The sequence below is a fragment of the Dipodomys merriami genome, unplaced genomic scaffold (assembly GCF_024711535.1).
Source record: "Dipodomys merriami isolate MVZ:Mamm:240054 unplaced genomic scaffold, mDipMer1.0.p SCAF_19, whole genome shotgun sequence".
Classification (NCBI taxonomy): domain Eukaryota; kingdom Metazoa; phylum Chordata; class Mammalia; order Rodentia; family Heteromyidae; genus Dipodomys; species Dipodomys merriami.
Genome location: NW_027203270.1, coordinates 19755190 through 19763452, shown reverse-complemented (window position 1 = coordinate 19763452; position 8263 = coordinate 19755190).

The window sequence follows — 8263 nt, the reverse complement described above, 5'->3', positions numbered from 1 at the left end:
GAGCTACGGAGAGCAGAAATAGGGGAGGGGCTTGCCAAGGAGAAGAGGGAAAAGGAGGCCTACAGGAACTGCCAAATCTTTGGCCACCAGGACAGAGGGTTAGGTGGTTCTGCATGAGGTGTTGGGTGCCAGCCCCAGAGGTCTCTGAGCAAGGCATTATCTGTGCGAAGCAAATGGAGAGTTAGCAGAAGGCCAACTGGTTTTGCACACTGTAGCCTCTGGGCCTTGGGCTCAGTTCCAACATTTTCTGTGCCCAGAATCTCCATTTCCCTTTTCCAGAGACCAGCCTTCTTTAGGAAGCCTTCTATGAATTAACTAAGTAGGAGTCTCGTACTTAGTCTCCCTGTCTACACTAGTCTCTTGAGTACCGTGTCACCCACCAGCAGAGTTTCCTTCCTCTCTGCTGTCTCCACTCCAGCATCCACCTAGCCTAGTGCCCCTGACTTCCCCACTTCCCCTCCCCTAGTGCCCCTGACTTCCCCACTTCCCCTCCCCTCTCAGAAAGTCTATGTGAAACTGAGTGTTCCTGACTCCATTGACCCCAGTTCTCAAATATCAGAATAAAGAGGACGCATGGGACTCAGGGGGGTGTCAGGGAACACAAAGGGAAGAGGGGAGTCTGGAGGGAGTCATGATGTTTAGTCTTGAAAGCTGAATGTATGGGGTGCCATACATCCAGCCCAGGTTTTCATAGCAGAGAACCAAGGCTGGATTCCCAGATCTGATGTTGGCCGTAGGCAAGCAAATATTTCTAAAGTCAGTTTCTTATTCATAAGATGGAATAACCGTATCTACCTCACAGGGGGAAGGAACAGGCAGGTGAGTCCATCTGTCATCTGTTCACCTATAGAGCCTAGGCACCTTAAAAACCATCACAATGATGGAAACATTTAGGGAAGTTGGGGCTAGCATCCTAGAGACTCATGTAGATCCAACTGACCCTCTCTAGACTTATTCCAGATTGCTAACACCCATACCTTCTATTTTCCCAGCCCATTTGGCCTTAGCTATCAGAGTAGTATCCCAGTGGCATCCAGATGGTCGGGAAGGGGGAGGAGGAGGGAGAAAGCAATTCATTTCTGAAGTTCAGCACTTAGTACTGGAATGAAAGACCCATGTGCTGTTTTTTCTGCTTTGCTGAACTTCCCTAATGTTCCCATCATTGCGATAGTTTTTAAGGAGCCTGGGTCCTAAAGGTGAGCAGATGACAGATGGACTCTCCTGTCTCCTCCTCCTCCCTGGTGAGGTAGGTATGTAATTTCATCTTTTTCTGACTTGCTGTCTCACTCTCACAGAAAAGCTGCTATAATCAGGCACTAGTGGCTCATGTCTGTAATCCCAGCTACTTAGAAGGCTGAGATTTGAGGATCTTGGTTCAAAGACAGCCCAAGCAAGAAAGTACATGGAACTTATCTCCAATTGACCACCAAATAGCTGCAAGTAGAGCTGTGGCTCAAGTGGTAGAGTCCAGCCTTGAGCAAAGATCTCAGGGACAGTGCTCAGATCCTGAGTTCAAGCCCCCATACCAGCACAATAAACAAATAATTTCACTTATCATAAGCCAATTCATGAATCAGATACTGCACTAAACCAATTATGAACACAGAAAAATGAGTTCATCATGTCTGGCTTAGATCCAACATGTCTTATCACAGAGAGCATAGGACAGGGTCCACTTTCCAAAGTAGGACAAAGTGCATTATCTTTGTGGTGTGTGTGTGTGTGTGTGTGTGTGTGTGTGTGTGTGTGTGTGTGTGTGTGTGTTTGTATCAGAGGGAATGAGTGGTTTGCAGACTGAATGTTCCAGACCCCACTGGCTTCCATACAAAGATAGGGCACATGAGTAAGGTCTGTATTTCACTGCTACTCTCTCCAAACCTTACTTTCCTACCAAGCCTCTTAAACACGTCCAGAAAAAGCTACTCTTAATTTTCTACTTCCCTCTGACATCTAAGGCTTTGTTACTGGTTCACATCTGGGAATGATCCTATTTTTTCCTTAGACTAAGTCCAATTCCAAAAGGTTTCCTCATCTCTGGTAGGTGAATGTGTACAGGGCTGATCTTTCCAAGACTCCAAATGCAGCTCTCTGCCCAGGGATGGATGCAGCAGCAGACCTCACAGCAAGATAGACTCTTGCACTGTCTGCACATACCCTCTACAGGCTCCCCTATCTGAAGGATTTTAAGTTTTTGGACTAAAAATTTCTTCTGTACCATCTTTCCCTTAAATAAGACTCACAAAATGATGAACATTGTCACATTGGAAAGTGGGTGCCAGCCAGCACACCTCAATCTCCCCAAATGTAAAGTGAGAATGAAGATTACAATCAAGGCAAAATTATATGAAAAAATATAGATGCATATTAAAATTTTTCATCCTATTTACATATGGAACAATATTACACATAATTCTACTCTGTCTTCAGATATTCAGTGGATATGTAACTTGGTTATAATCTAATTTATCCTGAATTCTAGGCTGGGAATGTAGCTCAGTGGTAGAGTGCTTTTCTAGCATGTGCAAGACTCTGGGTTCAATCCTCAACAACATATGCACATATGCACACACATACACACCCATCAACAAAAATTGTCTTAAAGTTCTTTATGATTTCCCATTCAACTAAACAGCAGGGGTCACTTAGATTTGAGTTAAATGTCAGGCTATCAAACATGTCACCAGGTGGTGAAGGGAAGTCCCAGAATTCCATCTCTGCAACAGTTCTGGCTAATCAGTTCAAAGCAGAGAAAAACAGGCTGCAGGAGGAATGTCTCCAGAAAATGAGTAGAAAGAAGCTACTCCTTTCCATGTTTGATGTTGTGGTGAGATACTTTATATACATTTGGAGTTAAGATGTATTATAAAAGGTGCAAAGAGCCAGGCGCTGGTGGCTCACGCCTGTAATCCTAGCTACTCAGGAGGCTGAGATCTGAGGATCACAGTTCAAAGCCAGCCCGGGCAGGAGAGACTGTGAGACTCCTATCTCCAATAAACCACCAGAAAACCGGAAGTGGCGCTGTAGCTCAAGTGGTAGAGCGCTGGCCTTGAGCTGAAGAGCTGAGGGACAGCGCCCAGGCCCAGAGTTCAAGCCCCACAACCGACAAAAAAAAAAAAAAAAAAAAAGGTGCAAAGAAACCAAACAAATAAAATAGGCAGTTAGTAACTCCAAGGAAAAAAAATGCAGTAACAGTCATCTGAATCTCAGTGTAAATATATGATACAGTCATGAAACAGTGGAGAAGAGCTCTTTAACGAAATACTCTCCACTGAAGGGTGTTTAGCAACATGTGGGCTTTTCACCTTTGTGTGGTTGCTACTGACAATTAGTGGGCAAACACCAAAGATGTTGAATGTTCTTCACAATTTGCCAATTTGCCAATATTGTTCTCAGTGAGAACTCAAATGTTAACATTAAATACTTACTTACTTACAAATTGTGATAAAAAAATTTCTTGAGGATATGACAATGGGATGTGGAAAACTTTGTGTGTTAGCATGCCTTTAGAAATGGATGAGAAACATCCATTGTGATCCTCCTCCCATTCCTCACTATTAGGATGGTAATATGAGATAGAGCTAGTATGATGCTGAGGAGAACTTAAAAAGAAAAGCAAGAAGATGCTATGACCAAAGGAGGCTCCAAAATATTCCAGGAAATAATAAAGCAATGTGTATGCACATTTGACCAGGGAAGCTTGAAGATGCTATAATATCTCCCTTTGGCTAGTTTTGAAGCTCTGCATAAGCAGGAAGCGAAGGCTAAGAGAGTTGTAATACTTTGCTCAAGTATTGAAAATGTGTCCCAACCTGCACATTAAGCCCCTTTTCAAAAGCTGAGAGACTTAAGGACTCCAAGCATTTATGGAAATCTGTCTAATCATTAGTTGACCACTAAACTACTAAGCAGAGACTTGAGGTGCTACCACATGGCAAAGAATACAGACATTATAGAGTTAGTCTAGAAAACTTTGAAAACAAACAACAGCAATGAACAAAGAAATAGAAAAAAAATCCGACATCAGAACTCATGGAGACCAGGCGGCAATGGATAGCATATGTAAAGTACTAAAAGAAAGAGACTGTTCATGAACAGTGTTATTCTACATACAGTAAAACTGTCCTTTTAAAATGAAGAACACCTGGGAGCTGGTGGCTAATGCTTGTAACCCTAGCTACCTGGGAGACTGAGATCTGAGGATTGCAGTTCAAAGCCAGCCCAGGCAGGAAAGTCCATGATATTCTTTTTTTTTTTTTTTTTTTTTTTTGTCGGTCATGGGGCTTGAACTCTGGGCTTGGGCACTGTCCCTCAGCTCTTCAGCTCAAGGCGAGCGCTCTACCACTTGAGCTACAGTGCCACTTCCGGTTTTCTGGTGGTTTATTGGAGATAGGAGTCTCACGGTCTCTCCTGCCCGGGCTGGCTTTGAACCGTGATCCTCAGATCTCAGCCTCCTGAGTAGCTAGGATTACAGGCGTGAGCCACCAGCGCCCGGCAGTCCATGATATTCTTATCTCTAATTAAACACCAAAAACCCAGAAGTTGAGGTATAGCTCAAGTGGTAGAGAACCAGCCTTGAGCACAGAAGTTAAAGGGCAGCACCTAGACACTGAGTTCAAGGCCTAGTACAGCACAAAATAATAAATAAAACAAAATGAAGGAGAAATAAAGATGGTGGATTAGAAAATGCATCGTCAGTCAGTGGCTAACACCTGTAATCCTACCTACTCAGGAGGTTGAGATCTGGGGGTCATTTTTTTTTTTTTTGCTTTTTTGTTTTATTTTTATTTATTTATTTTTTTTGGTCCAGTCATGGGGCCTGAACTCTGGGCCTGGGCGCTGTCCCTCAACTCTTCAGCTCAAGGCTAGCACTCTACCACTTGAGCCACAGCGCCACTTCTGGCTTTTTTTTTCTGCTTATGTGGCGCTGAGGAATTGAACCCAGGGCCTCATGCATGCAAGGCAAGTGCTCTACCACTGAGCCACCTTCCCAACCCAGGGGGTCATGGTTTGAAGACAACCTGGGCAGGAAAGTCCATAAGACTCTTATCTTTAATAAACTACTCACCAAAAGCCAGAAGTAGCACTGTGGCTCAAGTGGTAGTATTCTAGCCTTGAGCAAAGAAGAGAGTGCTCAGGCCTTGAGTTCAAGCCCCAAGACTGGCCAAAAAAAATCATTGTTCACAGGCTAACAATAAATATTAAATTATATAAGTAAATAGATACAACTAAAAGTACAAAGGCAAATATAAAAATCAATATAAAGGGGGCTGGGAAGGTGGCTCAGTGGTAGAGTGCTTGCCTTGCATGCCTGAGGCCCTGGGTTCGATTCCTCAGCACCACATAAAGAAAAAAAGCCGGAAGTAGCACTGTGGCTCAAGTGGTAGAGCGTTGGCCTTGAGCTGAAGAGCTGAGGGGCAGCATCTAGGCCCAGAGTTCAGGCCCCACGACCGGACCCCTCAAAAAAAAAAAAAAATCAATATAAAGGCAGGCACAAGGTGGCTCACACCTATAATCTTAGCTACTCAGGAGGTTGAGATCCAGAGGATCATGATTTAAAGCTAGCCAGGCAAGAAAAGTCCATAAGACTCCAACTCCAAAATAACCAGCCAATCAAACAAGCCAAGCAAGAACATGAGACCCAGCTGGGCACTGGTGGCTCACGCCTGTAATCCTAGCTACTCAGGAGGCTGAGATCTGAGGATCATGGTTCAAAGCCAGCCCGGGCAGATGAGACCGTGAGACTCCTATCTCCAATAAACCACCAGAAAACTGGAAGTGGTGTTGTAGCTCAAGTGGTAGAGCGCTGGCCTTGAGCTGAAGAGCTGAGGGACAGCGCCCAGGCCCAGAGTTCAAGCCCCACGACCGACAAAAAAAAAAAAAAAAAAAAAAAAAAAAGAACATGAGACCCTGAGTTCAATTCCTAGAACCAGGAGTGGGCAAGGGGGACATTGGCAGAATGGATTATGAAAAAAAATAAGGAACAAGATATATGCTGTATCCAAATACATTGTTTATATTAAAAGACACAAATAGACTGAAAGCTAAAAGACAAAAAAAGGTACACCATGCAAAGCATAACCAAAACAGAGGTTAAAAGGCTATCTTAATATCAGACAAAGTAGACATTAAGAGAAAAATTACTAGAGATATAACATTATTAGGAAAAGAGCACTGAGGTCTCTATTAGACATCTTGTTTTTATCCGATGCCAAAGTTCAATTTTTTTTTTCTAGCAGTACTGGTTTGAACTCAGGGAAGGTGGTCTACCACAGAACCAAGCCTGCAGCCCTGTTTTACATTGGTTATTATTGAGATAAGGTCTTGGTGTACTCATAACATGCCTATTTTTGGCTTCCTGCCCTAACTAGGATGCTAGACCTATGTTACCACACCCATTGTCTCCTATTGCCGTAGAGTCTAGAGGACTTTTCTGCCCCAGGTTAGTCTGCGATTGTTATTTTCCTAAACTTAGCCTCCAACAAAATTAGAATGACAGACACATGCCACCATACCCAAGCTATGTGTTGTGAAGGTACCGTATGAATTTTCTGCCTAGGTTGGCCCCGAACAATCCTCCCTTTCTTTCTTTCTTTCTTTCTTTCTTTTGTTTTTTTAGTCGGTTGTGGGGCCTGAAGTCTGGGCCTGGGCACTGTCCCTCAGCTTTTCAGCTCAAGGCTGGCACTCTACTATTTGAGCCAAAGTGCCACTTCTGGCTTTTTCTGCTTATGTGATGCTGAGGAATTGAACCGAGGGCTTCATGCATGCAAGGCAAGCACTCTACCACTGAGCCACCTTCCCAGCCCAATCCTCCCTTTCTTAGCTTCCCAATTAACTAGAATTACAGGTGTGAGCCACTGCGCCCAGCTCCAATGTCAATTTCCTATAAGGATACCAGGTGTCATCTCACCTGGATAGGGGTTGTGTGGAAGAGGATCTCCCCCACCTGATTAGAGGTGACCTTGGGAGCACACCCTTGGCCAAGGCCGGAGGTTGAAACACTTCCTACTCATTCCCTGTCTGTGTGGCCCTGAGATTGTGCAGAACTCTGTCCCTTCTGCTGTGAGTTTGTCCCAGCATGCACCTCCAGCCCAGCTGCCTGCCCATCAACAAATGAGCAGAGGAAATGAAGTGGAGGTACATTGGTGCATCTGAGGTCACTGTCCAGGCTGCAGCAGTGACACCTGAAAGCTCCTGCATCCCTTAGTCTCTTCTTTGGGTTACTTATTGATTTCCAGCAAATGCGTAAGCTGCTTGATCATTGTCACCACGTTCCTGTCGCTAGAGACTTCTATGGCTCCTATATCTGAAGTGATGCCCTTGACTCTATTGCTCATTCCAGAGACTTCAGATGGAAAACATCATTTTGCTTTTCTCACCAATGGGGTTGGCAAACACAACAGCTGAGGAGGCTGAAGGAGCCATGAGGAGATTTTAGACTCCATTAATCAACTCTACCACAGTTATTTATTCTAATTTACAACCTTTTCCTCATTGCTCCCATGAGAAACATGGGACACTACCTCCATAGTGTCACTGCCAAAAATGTACCAGCACTGGTGTGGGCTCTCTGGCTGTAATCTCCCCTTCCTAGCTGTTAACATGACCCCAGTGCTATCTGTGGTTGGCTTAAAAATGCTCACATCAGGGGATGAATCACTATTAGTCTAAGCTCTAAGCCAATCAGATAGTTCCTTGCCCCTTTTCAGTGCTTTGTCTAAAAGATGGGCCTTGATCTAAAGGTGTGAGGAGAATTGCACTGCAAGGTTTAGCCCTTCCCTTTCTGGACACTGCTATGTGTCCAAATGATACCTAGAGCTATGGCAGCCATGTTGCAACCATGAGGTGACAGATACCAGGTGAACACATTGAAAGGGATGAAGAAAGTCAGTGTCTCTGCAGGAAGTCAGTATCCTCTTTGGGCAGCTCAGCCAACCTCAAAAGCTCTCTGTCTGGGCTTGATGTATAGTAACCTTACCAACATCCCAGTGGACGTTACTGTCAGCATGTTTTCAGAAGCTTGCAGCAAAGCATCCTATCGGAATCAGAATTGCTCATAATGGCTATACAGGGACTCAGAAGACAATATCCCAGCAACTGGTTCTTTGGCCTCAGGATCCGGGTTGCTCTGACTGGTCTCTGCCTCTCCCAGCTCAGGGATGGGATTTGTTCAGAGTTCTTTTCTCATTTGCCTAGATCCTCCAAGAGAGGAGCCCAATTGTTGGTTTTTGTTTGTTTGTTTATTTGTTTTTGTTTTTCTGTACTG